This window comes from Lepisosteus oculatus, chromosome 14, assembly GCF_040954835.1.
Source record: "Lepisosteus oculatus isolate fLepOcu1 chromosome 14, fLepOcu1.hap2, whole genome shotgun sequence".
Lineage (NCBI taxonomy): Eukaryota > Metazoa > Chordata > Actinopteri > Semionotiformes > Lepisosteidae > Lepisosteus > Lepisosteus oculatus.
Genome location: NC_090709.1, coordinates 34490791 through 34509636, shown reverse-complemented (window position 1 = coordinate 34509636; position 18846 = coordinate 34490791). Strand labels below are relative to the sequence as shown.

At 52.4% G+C, this 18846-nt stretch overlaps 24 non-coding genes and 5 pseudogenes across 24 annotated transcripts; all 29 read left to right on the top strand.

The window, feature by feature from the left end:
* LOC138218321 (5S ribosomal RNA) overlaps window positions 1–19 on the top strand; it is a 119-nt pseudogene extending 100 nt beyond the window's left edge.
* Window positions 20–556: 537 nt separating this feature from the next.
* Window positions 557–675, top strand: LOC138218154 (5S ribosomal RNA; annotated as a pseudogene).
* Window positions 676–1212: 537 nt separating this feature from the next.
* Window positions 1213–1331, top strand: LOC138245476 (5S ribosomal RNA). Its single transcript, XR_011194086.1, has one exon. It is a non-coding gene; the product is annotated as a 5S ribosomal RNA (ribosomal RNA).
* Window positions 1332–1868: 537 nt separating this feature from the next.
* LOC138244717 (5S ribosomal RNA) lies at window positions 1869–1987 on the top strand. Its single transcript, XR_011193332.1, has one exon. It is a non-coding gene; the product is annotated as a 5S ribosomal RNA (ribosomal RNA).
* A 537-nt stretch (window positions 1988–2524) lies between these two features.
* LOC138217812 (5S ribosomal RNA) lies at window positions 2525–2643 on the top strand. The gene has a single exon (XR_011181443.1). It is a non-coding gene; the product is annotated as a 5S ribosomal RNA (ribosomal RNA).
* A 537-nt stretch (window positions 2644–3180) lies between these two features.
* On the top strand, window positions 3181–3299 carry LOC138244716 (5S ribosomal RNA). The gene has a single exon (XR_011193331.1). It is a non-coding gene; the product is annotated as a 5S ribosomal RNA (ribosomal RNA).
* A 537-nt stretch (window positions 3300–3836) lies between these two features.
* On the top strand, window positions 3837–3955 carry LOC138218037 (5S ribosomal RNA; annotated as a pseudogene).
* Window positions 3956–4492: 537 nt separating this feature from the next.
* On the top strand, window positions 4493–4611 carry LOC138217522 (5S ribosomal RNA). The gene has a single exon (XR_011181234.1). It is a non-coding gene; the product is annotated as a 5S ribosomal RNA (ribosomal RNA).
* A 537-nt stretch (window positions 4612–5148) lies between these two features.
* LOC138217503 (5S ribosomal RNA) lies at window positions 5149–5267 on the top strand. The gene has a single exon (XR_011181215.1). It is a non-coding gene; the product is annotated as a 5S ribosomal RNA (ribosomal RNA).
* Window positions 5268–5803: 536 nt separating this feature from the next.
* LOC138244715 (5S ribosomal RNA) lies at window positions 5804–5922 on the top strand. The gene has a single exon (XR_011193330.1). It is a non-coding gene; the product is annotated as a 5S ribosomal RNA (ribosomal RNA).
* A 537-nt stretch (window positions 5923–6459) lies between these two features.
* LOC138245341 (5S ribosomal RNA) lies at window positions 6460–6578 on the top strand. Its single transcript, XR_011193951.1, has one exon. It is a non-coding gene; the product is annotated as a 5S ribosomal RNA (ribosomal RNA).
* Window positions 6579–7115: 537 nt separating this feature from the next.
* Window positions 7116–7234, top strand: LOC138216902 (5S ribosomal RNA). The gene has a single exon (XR_011180615.1). It is a non-coding gene; the product is annotated as a 5S ribosomal RNA (ribosomal RNA).
* A 537-nt stretch (window positions 7235–7771) lies between these two features.
* Window positions 7772–7903, top strand: LOC138218862 (5S ribosomal RNA; annotated as a pseudogene).
* A 537-nt stretch (window positions 7904–8440) lies between these two features.
* On the top strand, window positions 8441–8559 carry LOC138245058 (5S ribosomal RNA). Its single transcript, XR_011193674.1, has one exon. It is a non-coding gene; the product is annotated as a 5S ribosomal RNA (ribosomal RNA).
* A 537-nt stretch (window positions 8560–9096) lies between these two features.
* Window positions 9097–9215, top strand: LOC138244946 (5S ribosomal RNA). The gene has a single exon (XR_011193563.1). It is a non-coding gene; the product is annotated as a 5S ribosomal RNA (ribosomal RNA).
* A 537-nt stretch (window positions 9216–9752) lies between these two features.
* Window positions 9753–9871, top strand: LOC138216424 (5S ribosomal RNA). Its single transcript, XR_011180136.1, has one exon. It is a non-coding gene; the product is annotated as a 5S ribosomal RNA (ribosomal RNA).
* A 529-nt stretch (window positions 9872–10400) lies between these two features.
* Window positions 10401–10519, top strand: LOC138217322 (5S ribosomal RNA). Its single transcript, XR_011181034.1, has one exon. It is a non-coding gene; the product is annotated as a 5S ribosomal RNA (ribosomal RNA).
* A 537-nt stretch (window positions 10520–11056) lies between these two features.
* LOC138244714 (5S ribosomal RNA) lies at window positions 11057–11175 on the top strand. Its single transcript, XR_011193329.1, has one exon. It is a non-coding gene; the product is annotated as a 5S ribosomal RNA (ribosomal RNA).
* A 535-nt stretch (window positions 11176–11710) lies between these two features.
* Window positions 11711–11829, top strand: LOC138216835 (5S ribosomal RNA). The gene has a single exon (XR_011180547.1). It is a non-coding gene; the product is annotated as a 5S ribosomal RNA (ribosomal RNA).
* Window positions 11830–12365: 536 nt separating this feature from the next.
* On the top strand, window positions 12366–12484 carry LOC138245340 (5S ribosomal RNA). The gene has a single exon (XR_011193950.1). It is a non-coding gene; the product is annotated as a 5S ribosomal RNA (ribosomal RNA).
* A 537-nt stretch (window positions 12485–13021) lies between these two features.
* On the top strand, window positions 13022–13140 carry LOC138216966 (5S ribosomal RNA). The gene has a single exon (XR_011180679.1). It is a non-coding gene; the product is annotated as a 5S ribosomal RNA (ribosomal RNA).
* Window positions 13141–13677: 537 nt separating this feature from the next.
* On the top strand, window positions 13678–13796 carry LOC138217190 (5S ribosomal RNA). The gene has a single exon (XR_011180902.1). It is a non-coding gene; the product is annotated as a 5S ribosomal RNA (ribosomal RNA).
* A 537-nt stretch (window positions 13797–14333) lies between these two features.
* Window positions 14334–14452, top strand: LOC138245434 (5S ribosomal RNA). The gene has a single exon (XR_011194044.1). It is a non-coding gene; the product is annotated as a 5S ribosomal RNA (ribosomal RNA).
* A 537-nt stretch (window positions 14453–14989) lies between these two features.
* LOC138217699 (5S ribosomal RNA) lies at window positions 14990–15108 on the top strand. The gene has a single exon (XR_011181411.1). It is a non-coding gene; the product is annotated as a 5S ribosomal RNA (ribosomal RNA).
* A 537-nt stretch (window positions 15109–15645) lies between these two features.
* Window positions 15646–15764, top strand: LOC138245439 (5S ribosomal RNA). Its single transcript, XR_011194049.1, has one exon. It is a non-coding gene; the product is annotated as a 5S ribosomal RNA (ribosomal RNA).
* A 536-nt stretch (window positions 15765–16300) lies between these two features.
* Window positions 16301–16408, top strand: LOC138219154 (5S ribosomal RNA; annotated as a pseudogene).
* A 536-nt stretch (window positions 16409–16944) lies between these two features.
* LOC138217178 (5S ribosomal RNA) lies at window positions 16945–17063 on the top strand. Its single transcript, XR_011180890.1, has one exon. It is a non-coding gene; the product is annotated as a 5S ribosomal RNA (ribosomal RNA).
* Window positions 17064–17600: 537 nt separating this feature from the next.
* Window positions 17601–17719, top strand: LOC138216784 (5S ribosomal RNA). The gene has a single exon (XR_011180496.1). It is a non-coding gene; the product is annotated as a 5S ribosomal RNA (ribosomal RNA).
* Window positions 17720–18256: 537 nt separating this feature from the next.
* Window positions 18257–18375, top strand: LOC138245344 (5S ribosomal RNA). The gene has a single exon (XR_011193954.1). It is a non-coding gene; the product is annotated as a 5S ribosomal RNA (ribosomal RNA).
* The last annotated feature ends 471 nt before the right edge of the window (window positions 18376–18846 follow it).

The following is an 18846-nucleotide window of genomic DNA, read 5'->3' as shown; positions in this document are numbered from 1 at the left end:
ATACCAGATGCTGTAAGCTTTTAAGCGCAGGAGGCGCCCTATCCCCGCTCGCTCGCTCATTCCCCTGTTCACACGTGCAGTGCGGCTTGTCCGTCTGTTTATTTGTCAGCTTTGGCGAGACACGGGTGCTTGTGTATTAGCGTGAGCGTTTTTTATTCTGATCAGGAACAGTTTTACAAGTCCGCAAAGGATCGAGGAAAGGTTTATCGCCAGCTGAAAAGAGACACAGCGCTTCGGCTGTGGAGACTTGTTCGGCTGGCGTTCGGAGAGTCGCGTTTTTCAGAATTGTATTGAGATCGTTTTCCACAGAGCTCAGATGTCAAAGCACAGCAGCAGCTCTCCACAGCGATCCTCTATAGCGCCCTTTCTCCCGCAGCTCCGTCCTCATTGGAAGGAAGCAAGAGTGAAAGGCTGAAGTGAAATAGAGCGGGGACGAAGGCAGTGAAGAGAGAGAACGTGGGAAGAAGAGAAAAACGCAAGGGAAAAAAAGCAGCGTCGTAAAAGAGGTGACGGAGCTGTCCTCTCAATAAGAAGGGTGCCAGCGAGCCTTGCTCTCGCTTACGGCCACACCCCCTTGAGCACGCCTGATCTCGTCTGATCTTGAAAGCTAAACAGGGATGGGCCTGGTTAGTACTTGGATGGGAGACCGCCTGGGAATACCAGGTGTTGTAAGCTTTTAAGCGCAGGAGGCGCCCTATCCCCGCTCGCTCGCTCATTCCCCTGTTCACACGTGCAGTGCGGCTTGTCCGTCTGTTTATTTGTCAGCTTTGGCGAGACACGGGTGCTTGTGTATTAGCGTGAGCGTTTTTTATTCTGATCAGGAACAGTTTTACAAGTCCGCAAAGGATCGAAGAAAGGTTTATCGCCAGCTGAAAAGAGACACAGCGCTTCGGCTGTGGAGACTTGTTCGGCTGGCGTTCGGAGAGTCGCGTTTTTCAGAATTGTATTGAGATCGTTTTCCACAGAACTCAGATGTCAAAGCACAGCAGCAGCTCTCCACAGCGATCCTCTATAGCGCCCTTTCTCCCGCAGCTCCGTCCTCATTGGAAGGAAGCAAGAGTGAAAGTCTGAAGTGAAATAGAGCGGGGACGAAGGCAGTGAAGAGAGAGAACGTGGGAAGAAGAGAAAAACGCAAGGGAAAAAAAGCAGCGTCGTAAAAGAGGTGACGGAGCTGTCCTCTCAATAAGAAGGGTGCCAGCGAGCCTTGCTCTCGCTTACGGCCACACCCCCTTGAGCACGCCTGATCTCGTCTGATCTCGGAAGCGAAACAGGGATGGGCCTGGTTAGTACTTGGATGGGAGACCGCCTGGGAATACCAGGTGCTGTAAGCTTTTAAGCGCAGGAGGCGCCCTATCCCCGCTCGCTCGCTCATTCCCCTGTTCACACGTGCAGTGCGGCTTGTCCGTCTGTTTATTTGTCAGCTTTGGCGAGACACGGGTGCTTGTGTATTAGCGTGAGCGTTTTTTATTCTGATCAGGAACAGTTTTACAAGTCCGCAAAGGATCGAGGAAAGGTTTATCGCCAGCTGAAAAGAGACACAGCGCTTCGGCTGTGGAGACTTGTTCGGCTGGCGTTCGGAGAGTCGCGTTTTTCAGAATTGTATTGAGATCGTTTTCCACAGAGCTCAGATGTCAAAGCACAGCAGCAGCTCTCCACAGCGATCCTCTATAGCGCCCTTTCTCCCGCAGCTCCGTCCTCATTGGAAGGAAGCAAGAGTGAAAGTCTGAAGTGAAATAGAGCGGGGACGAAGGCAGTGAAGAGAGAGAACGTGGGAAGAAGAGAAAAACGCAAGGGAAAAAAAGCAGCGTCGTAAAAGAGGTGACGGAGCTGTCCTCTCAATAAGAAGGGTGCCAGCGAGCCTTGCTCTCGCTTACGGCCACACCCCCTTGAGCACGCCTGATCTCGTCTGATCTCGGAAGCTAAACAGGGATGGGCCTGGTTAGTACTTGGATGGGAGACCGCCTGGGAATACCAGGTGCTGTAAGCTTTTAAGCGCAGGAGGCGCCCTATCCCCGCTCGCTCGCTCATTCCCCTGTTCACACGTGCAGTGCGGCTTGTCCGTCTGTTTATTTGTCAGCTTTGGCGAGACACGGGTGCTTGTGTATTAGCGTGAGCGTTTTTTATTCTGATCAGGAACAGTTTTACAAGTCCGCAAAGGATCGAGGAAAGGTTTATCGCCAGCTGAAAAGAGACACAGCGCTTCGGCTGTGGAGACTTGTTCGGCTGGCGTTCGGAGAGTCGCGTTTTTCAGAATTGTATTGAGATCGTTTTCCACAGAGCTCAGATGTCAAAGCACAGCAGCAGCTCTCCACAGCGATCCTCTATAGCGCCCTTTCTCCCGCAGCTCCGTCCTCATTGGAAGGAAGCAAGAGTGAAAGGCTGAAGTGAAATAGAGCGGGGACGAAGGCAGTGAAGAGAGAGAACGTGGGAAGAAGAGAAAAACGCAAGGGAAAAAAAGCAGCGTCGTAAAAGAGGTGACGGAGCTGTCCTCTCAATAAGAAGGGTGCCAGCGAGCCTTGCTCTCGTTTACGGCCACACCCCCTTGAGCACGCCCGATCTCGTCTGATCTCGGAAGCTAAACAGGGATGGGCCTGGTTAGTACTTGGATGGGAGACCGCCTGGGAATACCAGGTGCTGTAAGCTTTTAAGCGCAGGAGGCGCCCTATCCCCGCTCGCTCGCTCATTCCCCTGTTCACACGTGCAGTGCGGCTTGTCCGTCTGTTTATTTCTCAGCTTTGGCGAGACACGGGTGCTTGTGTATTAGCGTGAGCGTTTTTTATTCTGATCAGGAACAGTTTTACAAGTCCGCAAAGGATCGAGGAAAGGTTTATCGCCAGCTGAAAAGAGACACAGCGCTTCGGCTGTGGAGACTTGTTCGGCTGGCGTTCGGAGAGTCGCGTTTTTCAGAATTGTATTGAGATCGTTTTCCACAGAGCTCATATGTCAAAGCACAGCAGCAGCTCTCCACAGCGATCCTCTATAGCGCCCTTTCTCCCGCAGCTCCGTCCTCATTGGAAGGAAGCAAGAGTGAAAGGCTGAAGTGAAATAGAGCGGGGATGAAGGCAGTGAAGAGAGAGAACGTGGGAAGAAGAGAAAAACGCAAGGGAAAAAAAGCAGCGTCGTAAAAGACGTGACGGAGCTGTCCTCTCAATAAGAAGGGTGCCAGCGAGCCTTGCGCTCGCTTACGGCCACACCCCCTTGAGCACGCCTGATCTCGTCTGATCTCGGAAGCTAAACAGGGATGGGCCTGGTTAGTACTTGGATGGGAGACCGCCTGGGAATACCAGGTGCTGTAAGCTTTTAAGCGCAGGAGGCGCCCTATCCCTGCTCGCTCGCTCATTCCCCTGTTCACACGTGCAGTGCAGCTTGTCCGTCTGTTTATTTGTCAGCTTTGGCGAGACACGGGTGCTTGTGTATTAGCGTGAGCGTTTTTTATTCTGATCAGGAACAGTTTTACAAGTCCGCAAAGGATCGAGGAAAGGTTTATCGCCAGCTGAAAAGAGACACAGCGCTTCGGCTGTGGAGACTTGTTCGGCTGGCGTTCGGAGAGTCGCGTTTTTCAGAATTGTATTGAGATCGTTTTCCACAGAGCTCAGATGTCAAAGCACAGCAGCAGCTCTCCACAGCGATCCTCTATAGCGCCCTTTCTCCCGCAGCTCCGTCCTCATTGGAAGGAAGCAAGAGTGAAAGGCTGAAGTGAAATAGAGCGGGGACGAAGGCAGTGAAGAGAGAGAACGTGGGAAGAAGAGAAAAACGCAAGGGAAAAAGAGCAGCGTCGTAAAAGAGGTGACGGAGCTGTCCTCTCAATAAGAAGGGTGCCAGCGAGCCTTGCTCTCGCTTAAGGCCACACCCCCTTGAGCACGCCTGATCTCGTCTGATCTCGGAAGCTAAACAGGGATGGGCCTGTTTAGTACTTGGATGGGAGACCGCCTGGGAATACCAGGTGCTGTAAGCTTTTAAGCGAAGGAGGCGCCCTATCCCCGCTCGCTCGCTCATTCCCCTGTTCACACGTGCAGTGCGGCTTGTCCGTCTGTTTATTTGTCAGCTTTGGCGAGACACGGGTGCTTGTGTATTAGCGTGAGCGTTTTTTATACTGATCAGGAACAGTTTTACAAGTCCGCAAAGGATCGAAGAAAGGTTTATCGCCAGCTGAAAAGAGACACAGCGCTTCGGCTGTGGAGACTTGTTCGGCTGGCGTTCGGAGAGTCGCGTTTTTCAGAATTGTATTGAGATCGTTTTCCACAGAGCTCAGATGTCAAAGCACAGCAGCAGCTCTCCACAGCGATCCTCTATAGCGCCCTTTCTCCCGCAGCTCCGTTATCATTGGAAGGAAGCAAGAGTGAAAGGCTGAAGTGAAATAGAGCGGGGACGAAGGCAGTGAAGAGAGAGAACGTGGGAAGAAGAGAAAAACGCAAGGGAAAAAGAGCAGCGTCGTAAAAGAGGTGACGGAGCTGTCCTCTCAATAAGAGGGGTGCCAGCGAGTCTTGCTCTCGCTTACGGCCACACCCCCTTGAGCACGCCTGATCTTGTCTGATCTCGGAAGCTAAACAGGGATGGGCCTGGTTAGTACTTGGATGGGAGACCGCCTGGGAATGCCAGGTGCTGTAAGCTTTTAAGCGCAGGAGGCGCCCTATCCCCGCTCGCTCGCTCATTCCCCTGTTCACACGTGCAGTGCGGCTTGTAAGTCTGTTTATTTGTCAGCTTTGGCGAGACACGGGTGCTTGTGTATTAGCGTGAGCGTTTTTTATTCTGATCAGGAACAGTTTAACAAGTCCGCAAAGGATCGAGGAAAGGTTTATCGCCAGCTGAAAAGAGACAGAGCGCTTCGGCTGTGGAGACTTGTTCGGCTGGCGTTCGGAGAGTCGCGTTTTTCAGAATTGTATTGAGATCGTTTTCAACAGAGCTCAGATGTCAAAGCACAGCAGCAGCTCTCCACAGCGATCCTCTATAGCGCCCTTTCTCCCGCAGCTCCGTCCTCATTGGAAGGAAGCAAGAGTGAAAGGCTGAAGTGAAATAGAGCGGGGATGAAGGCAGTGAAGAGAGAGAACGTGGGAAGAAGAGAAAAACGCAAGGGAAAAAAAGCAGCATTGTAAAAGAGGTGATGGAGCTGTCCTCTCAATAAGAAGGGTGCCAGCGAGCCTTGCTCTTGCTTGCGGCCACACCCCCTTGAGCACGCCTGATCTCGTCTGATCTCGGAAGCTAAATAGGGATGGGCCTGGTTAGTACTTGGATGGGAGACCGCCTGGGAATACCCGGTGCTGTAAGCTTTTAAGCGCAGGAGGCGCCCTATCCCCGCTCGCTCGCTCATTCCCCTGTTCACACGTGCAGTGCGGCTTGTCCGTCTGTTTATTTGTCAGCTTTGGCGAGACACGGGTGCTTGTGTATTAGCGTGAGCGTTTTTTATTCTGATCAGGAACAGTTTTACAAGTCCGCAAAGGATCGAGGAAAGGTTTATCGCCAGCTGAAAAGAGACACAGCGCTTCGGCTGTGGAGACTTGTTCGGCTGGCGCTCGGAGAGTCGCGTTTTTCAGAATTGTATTGAGATCGTTTTCCACAGAGCTCAGATGTCAAAGCACAGCAGCAGCTCTCCACAGCGATCCTCTATAGCGCCCTTTCTCCCGCAGCTCCGTCCTCATTGGAAGGAAGCAAGAGTGAAAGGCTGAAGTGAAATAGAGCGGGGACGAAGGCAGTGAAGAGAGAGAACGTGGAAAGAAGAGAAAAACGCAAGGGAAAAAAGCAGCGTCGTAAAAGAGGTGACGGAGCTGTCCTCTCAATAAGAAGGGTGCCAGCGAGCCTTGCTTTCGCTTACGGCCACACCCCCTTGAGCACGCCTGATCTCGTCTGATCTCGGAAGCTAAACAGGGATGGGCCTGGTTAGTACTTGGATGGGAGACCGCCTGGGAATACCAGGTGCTGTAAGCTTTTAAGCGCAGGAGGCGCCCTATCCCCGCTCGCTGGCTCATTCCCCTGTTCACACGTGCAGTGCGGCTTGTCCGTCTGTTTATTTTTCAGCTTTGGCGAGACACGGGTGCTTGTGTATTAGCGTGAGCGTTTTTTATTCTGATCAGGAACAGTTTAACAAGTCCGCAAAGGATCAAGGAAAGGTTTATCGCCAGCTGAAAAGAGACACAGCGCTTCGGCTGTGGAGACTTGTTCGGCTGGCGTTCGGAGAGTCGCGTTTTTCAGAATTGTATTGAGATCGTTTTCCACAGAGCTCAGATGTCAAAGCACAGCAGCAGCTCTCCACAGCGATCCTCTATAGCGCCCTTTCTCCCGCAGCTCCGTCCTCATTGGAAGGAAGCAAGAGTGAAAGGCTGAAGTGAAATAGAGCGGGGACGAAGGCAGTGAAGAGAGAGAACGTGGGAAGAAGAGAAAAACGCAAGGGAAAAAAAGCAGCGTCGTAAAAGAGGTGACGGAGCTGTCCTCTCAATAAGAAGGGTGCCAGCGAGCCTTGCTCTCGCTTATGGCCACACCCCCTTGAGCACGCCTGATCTCGTCTGATCTCGGAAGCTAAACAGGGATGGGCCTGGTTAGTACTTGGATGGGAGACCGCCTGGGAATACCAGGTGCTGTAAGCTTTTAAGCGCAGGAGGCGCCCTATCCCCGCTCGCTCGCTCATTCCCCTGTTCACACGTGCAGTGCGGCTTGTCCGTCTGTTTATTTGTCAGCTTTGGCGAGACGCGGGTGCTTGTGTATTAGCGTGAGCGTTTTTTATTCTGATCAGGAACAGTTTTACAAGTCCGCAAAGGATCGAGGAAAGGTTTATCGCCAGCTGAAAAGAGACACAGCGCTTCGGCTGTGGAGACTTGTTCGGCTGGCGTTCGGAGAGTCGCGTTTTTCAGAATTGTATTGAGATCGTTTTCCACAGAGCTCAGATGTCAAAGCACAGCAGCAGCTCTCCACAGCGATCATTTATAGCGCCCTTTCTCCCGCAGCTCCGTCCTCATTGGAAGGAAGCAAGAGTGAAAGGCTGAAGTGAAATAGAGCGGGGACGAAGGCAGTGAAGAGAGAGAACGTGGGAAGAAGAGAAAAACGCAAGGGAAAAAAAGCAGCGTCGTAAAAGAGGTGACGGAGCTGTCCTCTCAATAAGAAGGGTGCCAGCGAGCCTTGCTCTTGCTTACGGCCACACCCCCTTGAGCACGCCTGATCTCATCTGATCTCAGAAGCTAAACAGGGATGGGCCTGGTTAGTACTTGGATGGGAGACCGCCTGGGAATACCAGGTGCTGTAAGCTTTTAAGCGCAGGAGGCGCCCTATCCCCGCTCGCTCGCTCATTCCCCTGTTCACACGTGCAGTGCGGCTTGTCCGTCTGTTTATTTGTCAGCTTTGGCGAGACACGGGTGCTTGTGTATTAGCGTGAGCGTTTTTTATTCTGATCAGGAACAGTTTTACAAGTCCGCAAAGGATCGAGGAAAGGTTTATCGCCAGCTGAAAAGAGACACAGCGCTTTGGCTGTGGAGACTTGTTCGGCTGGCGTTCGGAGAGTCGCGTTTTTCAGAATTGTATTGAGATCGTTTTCCACAGAGCTCAGATGTCAAAGCAAAGCAGCAGCTCTCCACAGCGATCCTCTATAGCGCCCTTTCTCCCGCAGCTCCGTCCTCATTGGAAGGAAGCAAGAGTGAAAGGCTGAAGTGAAATAGAGCGGGGACGAAGGCAGTGAAGAGAGAGAACGTGGGAAGAAGAGAAAAACGCAAGGGAAAAAAAGCAGCGTCGTAAAAGAGGTGACGGAGCTGTCCTCTCAATAAGAAGGGTGCCAGCGAGCCTTGCTCACGCTTTCGGCCACACCCCCTTGAGCACACCTGATCTCGTCTGATCTCGGAAGCTAAACAGGGATGGGCCTGGTTAGTACTTGCATGGGAGACCGCCTGGGGAGACCGCCTGGGAATACCAGGTGCTGTAAGCTTTTAAGCGCAGGAGGCGCCCTATCCCCGCTCGCTCGCTCATTCCCCTGTTCACACGTGCAGTGCGGCTTGTCCGTCTGTTTATTTGTCAGCTTTGGCGAGACACGGGTGCTTGTGTATTAGCGTGAGCGTTTTTTATTCTGATCAGGAACAGTTTTACAAGTCCGCAAAGGATCGAAGAAAGGTTTATCGCCAGCTGAAAAGAGACACAGCGCTTCGGCTGTGGAGACTTGTTCGGCTGGCGTTCGGAGAGTCGCGTTTTTCAGAATTGTATTGAGATCGTTTTCCACAGAGCTCAGATGTCAAAGCACAGCAGCAGCTCTCCACAGCGATCCTCTATAGCGCCCTTTCTCCCGCAGCTCCGTCCTCATTGGAAGGAAGCAAGAGTGAAAGGCTGAAGTGAAATAGAGCGGGGACGAAGGCAGTGAAGAGAGAGAACGTGGGAAGAAGAGAAAAACGCAAGAGAAAAAAAGCAGCGTCGTAAAAGAGGTGACGGAGCTGTCCTCTCAATAAGAAGGGTGCCAGCGAGCCTTTCGCTCGCTTACGGCCACACCCCCTTGAGCACGCCTGATCTCGTCTGATCTCGGAAGCTAAACAGGGATGGGCCTGGTTAGTACTTGGATGGGAGACCGCCTGGGAGTACCAGGTGCTGTAAGCTTTTAAGCGCAGGAGGCGCCCTATCCCCGCTCGCTCGCTCATTCCCCTGTTCACACGTGCAGTGCGGCTTGTCCGTCTCTTTATTTGTCAGCTTTGGCGAGACGCGGGTGCTTGTGTATTAGCGTGAGCGTTTTTTATTCTGATCAGGAACAGTTTTACAAGTCCGCAAAGGATCGAAGAAAGGTTTATCGCCAGCTGAAAAGAGACACAGCGCTTCGGCTGTGGAGACTTGTTCGGCTGGCGTTCGGAGAGTCGCGTTTTTCAGAACTGTATTGAGATCGTTTTCCACAGAGCTCAGATGTCAAAGCACAGCAGCAGCTCTCCACAGCGATCCTCTATAGCGCCCTTTCTCCCGCAGCTCCGTCCTTATTGGAAGGAAGCAAGAGTGAAAGGCTGAAGTGAAATAGAGCGGGGACGAAGGCAGTGAAGAGAGAGAACGTGGGAAGAAGAGAAAAACGCAAGGGAAAAAGAGCAGCGTCATAAAAGAGGTGACGGAGCTGTCCTCTCAATAAGAAGGGTGCCAGCCAGCCTTGCTCTCGCTTACGGCCACACCCCCTTGAGCACGCCTGATCTCGTCTGATCTCGGAAGCTAAACAGGGATGGGCCTGGTTAGTACTTGGATGGGAGACCGTCTGGGAATACCAGGTGCTGTAAGCTTTTAAGCGCAGGAGGCGCCCTATCCCCGCTCGCTCGCTCATTCCCCTGTTCACACGTGCAGTGCGGCTTGTCCGTCTGTTTATTTGTCAGCTTTGGCGAGACACGGGTGCTTGTGTATTAGCGTGAGCGTTTTTTATTCTGATCAGGAACAGTTTTACAAGTCCGCAAAGGATCGAGGAAAGGTTTATCGCCAGCTGAAAAGAGACACAGCGCTTCGGCTGTGGAGACTTGTTCGGCTGGAGTTCGGAGAGTCGCGTTTTTCAGAATTGTATTGAGATCGTTTTCCACAGAGCTCAGATGTCAAAGCACAGCAGCAGCTCTCCACAGCGATCCTCTATAGCGCCCTTTCTCCCGCAGCTCCGTCCTCATTGGAAGGAAGCAAGAGTGAAAGGCTGAAGTGAAATAGAGCAGGGACGAAGGCAGTGAAGAGAGACAACGTGGGAAGAAGAGAAAAACGCAAGAGAAAAAAAGCAGCGTCGTAAAAGAGGTGACGGAGCTGTCCTCTCAATAAGAATGGTGCCAGCGAGCCTTGCTCTCGCTTTCGGCCACACCCCCTTGAGCACGCCTGATCTCGTCTGATCTCGGAAGCTAAACAGGGATGGGCCTGGTTAGTACTTGGATGGGAGACCGCCTGGGAATACCAGGTGCTGTAAGCTTTTAAGCGCAGGAGGCGCCCTATCCCCGCTCGCTCATTCCCCTGTTCACACGTGCAGTGCGGCTTGTCCGTCTGTTTATTTGTCAGCTTTGGCGAGACACGGGTGCTTGTGTATTAGCGTGAGCGTTTTTTATTCTGATCAGGAACAGTTTTACAAGTCCGCAAAGGATCGAGGAAAGGTTTATCGCCAGCTGAAAAGAGACACAGCGCTTCGGCTGTGGAGACTTGTTCGGCTGGCGTTCGGAGAGTCGCGTTTTTCAGAATTGTATTGAGATCGTTTTCCACAGAGCTCAGATGTCAAAGCACAGCAGCAGCTCTCCACAGCGATCCTCTGTAGCGCCCTTTCTCCCGCAGCTCCGTCCTCATTGGAAGGAAGCAAGAGTGAAAGGCTGAAGTGAAATAGAGCGGGGACGAAGGCAGTGAAGAGAACGTGGGAAGAAGAGAAAAACGCAAGGGAAAAAAAGCAGCGTCGTAAAAGAGGTGACGGAGCTGTCCTCTCAATAAGAAGGGTGCCAGCGAGCCTTGCTCTCGCTTACGGCCACACCCCCTTGAGCACGCCTGATCTCGTCTAATCTCGGAAGCTAAACAGGGATGGGCCTGGTTAGTACTTGGATGGGAGACCGCCTGGGAATACCAGGTGCTGTAAGCTTTTAAGCGCAGGAGGCGCCCTATCCCCGCTTCCTCGCTCATTCCCCTGTTCACACGTGCAGTGCGGCTTGTCCGTCTGTTTATTTGTCAGCTTTGGCGAGACACGGGTGCTTGTGTATTAGCGTGAGCGTTTTTTATTCTGATCAGGAACAGTTTAACAAGTCCGCAAAGGATCGAGGAAAGGTTTATCGCCAGCTGAAAAGAGACACAGCGCTTCGGCTGTGGAGACTTGTTCGGCTGGCGTTCGGAGAGTCGCGTTTTTCAGAATTGTATTGAGATCGTTTTCCACAGAGCTCAGATGTCAAAGCACAGCAGCAGCTCTCCACAGCGATCCTCTATAGCGCCCTTTCTCCCGCAGCTCCGTCCTCATTGGAAGGAAGCAAGAGTGAAAGGCTGAAGTGAAATAGAGCGGGGACGAAGGCAGTGAAGAGAGAGAACGTGGGAAGAAGAGAAAAACGCAAGGGAAAAAAAGCAGCGTCGTAAAAGAGGTGACGGAGCTGTCCTCTCAATAAGAAGGGTGCCAGCGAGCCTTGCTCTCGCTTACGGCCACACCCCCTTGAGCACGCCTGATCTCGTCTGATCTCGGAAGCTAAACAGGGATGGGCCTGGTTAGTACTTGGATGGGAGACCGCCTGGGAATACCAGGTGCTGTAAGCTTTTAAGCGCAGGAGGCGCCCTATCCCCGCTCGCTCGCTCATTCCCGTTCACACGTGCAGTGCGGCTTGTCCGTCTGTTTATTTGTCAGCTTTGGCGAGACACGGGTGCTTGTGTATTAGCGTGAGCGTTTTTTATTCTGATCAGGAACAGTTTAACAAGTCCGCAAAGGATCGAAGAAAGGTTTATCGCCAGCTGAAAAGAGACACAGCGCTTCGGCTGTGGAGACTTGTTCGGCTGGCGTTCGGAGAGTCGCGTTTTTCAGAATTGTATTGAGATCGTTTTCCACAGAGCTCAGATGTCAAAGCACAGCAGCAGCTCTCCACAGCGATCCTCTATAGCGCCCTTTCTCCCGCAGCTCCGTCCTCATTGGAAGGAAGCAAGAGTGAAAGGCTGAAGTGAAATAGAGCGGGGACGAAGGCAGTGAAGAGAGAGAACGTGGGAAGAAGAGAAAAACGCAAGGGAAAAAAAGCAGCGTCGTAAAAGAGGTGACGGAGCTGTCCTCTCAATAAGAAGGGTGCCAGCGAGCCTTGCTCACGCTTTCGGCCACACCCCCTTGAGCACACCTGATCTCGTCTGATCTCGGAAGCTAAACAGGGATGGGCCTGGTTAGTACTTGGATGGGAGGCCGCCTGGGAATACCAGGTGCTGTAAGCTTTTAAGCGCAGGAGGCGCCCTATCCCCGCTCGCTCGCTCATTCCCCTGTTCACACGTGCAGTGCGGCTTGTCCGTCTGTTTATTTGTCAGCTTTGGCGAGACACAGGTGCTTGTGTATTAGCGTGAGCGTTTTTTATTCTGATCAGGAACAGTTTAACAAGTCCGCAAAGGATCGAGGAAAGGTTTATCGCCAGCTGAAAAGAGACACAGCGCTTCGGCTGTGGAGACTTGTTCGGCTGGCGTTCGGAGAGTCGCGTTTTTCAGAATTGTATTGAGATCGTTTTCCACAGAGCTCAGATGTCAAAGCACAGCAGCAGCTCTCCACAGCGATCCTCTATAGCGCCCTTTCTCCCGCAGCTCCGTCCTCATTGGAAGGAAGCAAGAGTGAAAGGCTGAAGTGAAATAGAGCGGGGACGAAGGCAGTGAAGAGAGAGAACGTGGGAAGAAGAGAAAAACGCAAGGGAAAAAAGCAGCGTCGTAAAAGAGGTGACGGAGCTGTCCTCTCAATAAGAAGGGTGCCAGCGAGCCTTGCTCTCGCTTATGGCCACACCCCCTTGAGCACGCCTGATCTCGTCTGATCTCGGAAGCTAAACAGGGATGGGCCTGGTTAGTACTTGGATGGGAGACCGCCTGGGAATACCAGGTGCTGTAAGCTTTTAAGCGCAGGAGGCGCCCTATCCCCGCTCGCTCGCTCATTCCCCTGTTCACACGTGCAGTGCGGCTTGTCCGTCTGTTTATTTGTCAGCTTTGGCGAGACACGGGTGCTTGTGTATTAGCGTGAGCGTTTTTTATTCTGATCAGGAACAGTTTTACAAGTCCGCAAAGGATCGAGGAAAGGTTTATCGCCAGCTGAAAAGAGACACAGCGCTTTGGCTGTGGAGACTTGTTCGGCTGGCGTTTGGAGAGTCGCGTTTTTCAGAATTGTATTGAGATCGTTTTCCACAGAGCTCAGATGTCAAAGCACAGCAGCAGCTCTCCACAGCGATCCTCTATAGCGCCCTTTCTCCCGCAGCTCCGTCCTCATTGGAAGGAAGCAAGAGTGAAAGGCTGAAGTGAAATAGAGCAGGGACGAAGGCAGTGAAGAGAGAGAACGTGGGAAGAAGAGAAAAACGCAAGGGAAAAAATGCAGCGTCGTAAAAGAGGTGACGGAGCTGTCCTTTCAATAAGAAGGGTGCCAGCGAGCCTTTCTCTCGCTTATGGCCACACCCCCTTGAGCACGCCTGATCTCGTCTGATCTCGGAAGCTAAACAGGGATGGGCTTGGTTAGTACTTGGATGGGGGACCGCCTGGGAATACCAGGTGCTGTAAGCTTTTAAGCGCAGGAGGCGCCCTATCCCCGCTCGCTCGCTCATTCCCCTGTTCATACGTGCAGTGCGGCTTGTCCGTCTGTTTATTTGTCAGCTTTGGCGAGACACGGGTGCTTGTGTATTAGCGTGAGCGTTTTTTATACTGATCAGGAACAGTTTAACAAGTCCGCAAAGGATCGAGGAAAGGTTTATCGCCAGCTGAAAAGAGACACAGCGCTTCGGCTGTGGAGACTTGTTCGGCTGGCGTTCGGAGAGTCGCGTTTTTCAGAATTGTATTGAGATCGTTTTCCACAGAGCTCAGATGTCAAAGCACAGCAGCAGCTCTCCACAGCGATCCTCTATAGCGCCCTTTCTCCCGCAGCTCCGTCCTCATTGGAAGGAAGCAAGAGTGAAAGGCTGAAGTGAAATAGAGCGGGGACGAAGGCAGTGAAGAGAGAGAACGTGCGAAGAAGAGAAAAACGCAAGGGAAATAGAGCAGCGTCGTAAAAGAGGTGACGGAGCTGTCCTCTCAATAAGAAGGGTGCCAGCGAGCCTTGCTCTCGCTTTCGGCCACACCCCCTTGAGCACGCCTGATCTCGTCTGATCTCGGAAGTTAAACAGGGATGGGCCTGGTTAGTATTTGGATGGGAGACCGCCTGGGAATACCAGGTGCTGTAAGCTTTTAAGCGCAGGAGGCGCCCTATCCCCGCTCGCTCGCTCATTCCCCTGTTCACACGTGCAGTGCGGCTTGTCCGTCTGTTTATTTGTCAGCTTTGGCGAGACACGGGTGCTTGTGTATTAGCGTGAGCGTTTTTTATTCTGATCAGGAACAGTTTTACAAGTCCGCAAAGGATCGAGGAAAGGTTTATCGCCAGCTGAAAAGAGACACAGCGCTTCGGCTGTGGAGACTTGTTCGGCTGGCGTTTGGAGAGTCGCGTTTTTCAGAATTGTATTGAGATAGTTTTCCACAGAGCTCAGATGTCAAAGCACAGCAGCAGCTCTCCACAGCGATCCTCTATAGCGCCCTTTCTCCCGCAGCTCCGTCCTCATTGGAAGGAAGCAAGAGTGAAAGGCTGAAGTGAAATAGAGCGGGGACGAAGGCAGTGAAGAGAGAGAACGTGGGAAGAAGAGAAAAACGCAAGGGAAAAAAAGCAGCGTCGTAAAAGAGGTGACGGAGCTGTCCTCTCAATAAGAAGGGTGCCAGCGAGCCTTGCTCTCGCTTACGGCCACACCCCCTTGAGCACGCCTGATCTCGTCTGATCTCGGAAGCTAAACAGGGATGGGCCTGGTTAGTACTTGGCTGGGAGACCGCCTGGGAATACCAGGTGCTGTAAGCTTTTAAGCGCAGGAGGCGCCCTATCCCCGCTCGCTGGCTCATTCCCCTCTTCACACGTGCAGTGCGGCTTGTCCGTCTGTTTATTTGTCAGCTTTGGCGAGACACGGGTGCTAGTGTATTAGCGTGAGCGTTTTTTATTCTGATCATGAACAGTTTAACAAGTCCGCAAAGGATCGAGGAAAGGTTTATCGCCAGCTGAAAAGAGACACAGCGCTTCGGCTGTGGAGACTTGTTCGGCTGGCGTTCGGAGAGTCGCGTTTTTCAGAATTGTATTGAGATCGTTTTCCACAGAGCTCAGATGTCAAAGCACAGCAGCAGCTCTCCACAGCGATCCTCTATAGCGCCCTTTCTCCCGCAGCTCCGTCCTCATTGGAAGGAAGCAAGAGTGAAAGGCTGAAGTGAAATAGAGCGGGGACGAAGGCAGTGAAGAGAGAGAACGTGGGAAGAAGAGAAAAACGCAAGGGAAAAAAAGCAGCGTCGTAAAAGAGGTGACGGAGCTGTCCTCTCAATAAGAAGGGTGCCAGCGAGCCTTGCTCTCGCTTACGGCCACACCCCCTTGAGCACGCCTGATCTCATCTGATCTCGGAAGCTAAACAGGGATGGGCCTGGTTAGTACTTGGATGGGAGACCGCCTGGGAATACCAGGTGCTGTAAGCTTTTAAGCGCAGGAGGCGCCCTATCCCTGCTCGCTCGCTCATTCCCCTGTTCACACGTGCAGTGCGGCTTGTCCGTCTGTTTATTTGTCAGCTTTGGCGAGACACGGGTGCTTGTGTATTAGCGTGAGCGTTTTTTATTCTGATCAGGAACAGTTTTACAAGTCCGCAAAGGATCGAGGAAAGGTTTATCGCCAGCTGAAAAGAGACACAGCGCTTCGGCTGTGGAGACTTGTTCGGCTGGCGTTCGGAGAGTCGCGTTTTTCAGAATTGTTTTGAGATCGTTTTCCACAGAGCTCAGATGTCAAAACACAGCAGCAGCTCTCCACAGCGATCCTCTATAGCGCCCTTTCTCCCGCAGCTCCGTCCTCATTGGAAGGAAGCAAGAGTGAAAGGCTGAAGTGAAATAGAGCGGGGACGAAGGCAGTGAAGAGAGAGAACGTGGGAAGAAGAGAAAAACGCAAGGGAAAAAAAGCAGCGTCGTAAAAGAGGTGACGGAGCTGTCCTCTCAATAAGAAGGGTGCCAGCGAGCCTTGCTCTCGCTTACGGCCACACCCCCTTGAGCACGCCTGATCTCGTCTGATCTCGGAAGCTAAGCAGGGATGGGCCTGGTTAGTACTTGGATGGGAGACCGCCTGGGAATACCAGGTGCTGTAAGCTTTTAAGCGCAGGAGGCGCCCTATCCCCGCTCGCTCGCTCATTCCCCTGTTCACACGTGCAGTGCGGCTTGTCCGTCTGTTTATTTGTCAGCTTTGGCGAGACACGGGTGCTTGTGTATTAGCGTGAGCGTTTTTTATTCTGATCAGGAACAGTTTTACAAGTCCGCAAAGGATCGAGGAAAGGTTTATCGCCAGCTGAAAAGAGACACAGCGCTTCGGCTGTGGAGACTTGTTCGGCTGGCGTTCGGAGAGTCGCGTTTTTCAGAATTGTATTGAGATCGTTTTCCACAGAGCTCAGATGTCAAAGCACAGCAGCAGCTCTCCACAGCGATCCTCTATAGCGCCCTTTCTCCCGCAGCTCCGTCCTCATTGGAAGGAAGCAAGAGTGAAAGGCTGAAGTGAAATAGAGCGGGGACGAAGGCAGTGAAGAGAGAGAACGTGGAAAGAAGAGAAAAACGCAAGGGAAAAAAGCAGCGTCGTAAAAGAGGTGACGGAGCTGTCCTCTCAATAAGAAGGGTGCCAGCGAGCCTTGCTCGCGCTTACGGCCACACCCCCTGATCTCATCTGATCTCGGAAGCTAAACAGGGATGGGCCTGGTTAGTACTTGGATGGGAGACCGCCTGGGAATACCAGGTGCTGTAAGCTTTTAAGCGCAGGAGGCGCCCTATCCCCGCTCGCTCGCTCATTCCCCTGTTCACACGTGCAGTGCGGCTTGTCCGTCTGTTTATTTGTCAGCTTTGGCGAGACACGGGTGCTTGTGTATTAGCGTGAGCGTTTTTTATTCTGATCAGGAACAGTTTTACAAGTCCGCAAAGGATCGAGGAAAGGTTTATCGCCAGCTGAAAAGAGACACAGCGCTTCGGCTGTGGAGACTTGTTCGGCTGGCGTTCGGAGAGTCGCGTTTTTCAGAATTGTATTGAGATCGTTTTCCACAGAGCTCAGATGTCAAAGCACAGCAGCAGCTCTCCACAGCGATCCTCTATAGCGCCCTTTCTCCCGCAGCTCCGTCCTCATTGGAAGGAAGCAAGAGTGAAAGGCTGAAGTGAAATAGAGCGGGGACGAAGGCAGTGAAGAGAGAGAACGTGGGAAGAAGAGAAAAACGCAAGGGAAAAAAGCAGCGTCGTAAAAGAGGTGACGGAGCTGTCCTCTCAATAAGAAGGGTGCCAGCGAGCCTTGCTCTCGCTGATGGCCACACCCCCTTGAGCACGCCTGATCTCGTCTGATCTCGGAAGCTAAACAGGGATGGGCCTGGTTAGTACTTGGATGGGAGACCGCCTGGGAATACCAGGTGCTGTAAGCTTTTAAGCGCAGGAGGCGCCCTATCCCCGCTCGCTCGCTCATTCCCCTGTTCACACGTGCAGTGCGGCTTGTCCGTCTGTTTATTTGTCAGCTTTGGCGAGACACGGGTGCTTGTGTATTAGCGTGAGCGTTTTTTATTCTGATCAGGAACAGTTTTACAAGTCCGCAAAGGATCGAGGAAAGGTTTATCGCCAGCTGAAAAGAGACACAGCGCTTCGGCTGTGGAGACTTGTTCGGCTGGCGTTCGGAGAGTCGCGTTTTTCAGAATTGTATTGAGATCGTTTTCCACAGAGCTCAGATGTCAAAGCACAGCAGCAGCTCTCCACAGCGATCCTCTATAGCGCCCTTTCTCCCGCAGCTCCGTCCTCATTGGAAGGAAGCAAGAGTGAAAGGCTGAAGTGAAATAGAGCGGGGACGAAGGCAGTGAAGAGAGAGAACGTGCGAAGAAGAGAAAAACGCAAGGGAAATAGAGCAGCGTCGTAAAAGAGGTGACGGAGCTGTCCTCTCAATAAGAAGGGTGCCAGCGAGCCTTGCTCTTGCTTTCGGCCACACCCCCTTGAGCACGCCTGATCTCGTCTGATCTCGGAAGCTAAACAGGGATGGGCCTGGTTAGTACTTGGATGGGAGACCGCTTGGGAATACCAGGTGCTGTAAGCTTTTAAGCGCAGGAGGCGCCCTATCCCCGCTCGCTCGCTCATTCCCCTGTTCACACGTGCAGTGCGGCTTGTCCGTCTGTTTATTTGTCAGCTTTGGCGAGACACGGGTGCTTGTGTATTAGCGTGAGCGTTTTTTATTCTGATCAGGAACAGTTTTACAAGTCCGCAAAGGATCGAGGAAAGGTTTATCGCCAGCTGAAAAGAGACACAGCGCTTCGGCTGTGGAGACTTGTTCGGCTGGCGTTTGGAGAGTCGCGTTTTTCAGAATTGTATTGAGATAGTTTTCCACAGAGCTCAGATGTCAAAGCACAGCAGCAGCTCTCCACAGCGATCCTCTATAGCGCCCTTTCTCCCGCAGCTCCGTCCTCATTGGAAGGAAGCAAGAGTGAAAGGCTGAAGTGAAATAGAGCGGGGACGAAGGCAGTGAAGAGAGAGAACGTGGGAAGAAGAGAAAAACGCAAGGGAAAATAAGCAGCGTCGTAAAAGAGGTGACGGAGCTGTCCTCTCAATAAGAAGGGTGCCAGCGATCCTTGCTCTCACTTACGGCCACACCCCCTTGAGCACGCCTGATCTCATCTGATCTCGGAAGCTAAACAGGGATGGGCCTGGTTAGTACTTGGATGGGAGACCGCCTGGGAATACCAGGTGCTGTAAGCTTTTAAGCGCAGGAGGCGCCCTATCCCCGCTCGCTCGCTCATTCCCCTGTTCACACGTGCAGTGCGGCTTGTCCGTCTGTTTATTTGTCAGCTTTGGCGAGACACGGGTGCTTGTGTATTAGCGTGAGCGTTTTTTATTCTGATCAGGAACAGTTTAACAAGTCCGCAAAGGATCGAGGAAAGGTTTATCGCCAGCTGAAAAGAGACACAGCGCTTCGGCTGTGGAGACTTGTTTGGCTGGCGTTCGGAGAGTCGCGTTTTTCAGAATTGTATTGAGATCGTTTTCCACAGAGCTCAGATGTCAAAGCACAGCAGCAGCTCTCCACAGCGATCCTCTATAGCGCCCTTTCTCCCGCAGCTCCGTCCTCATTGCAAGGAAGCAAGAGTGAAAGGCTGAAGTGAAATAGAGCGGGGACGAAGGCAGTGAAGAGAGAGAACGTGGAAAGAAGAGAAAAACGCAAGGGAAAAAAGC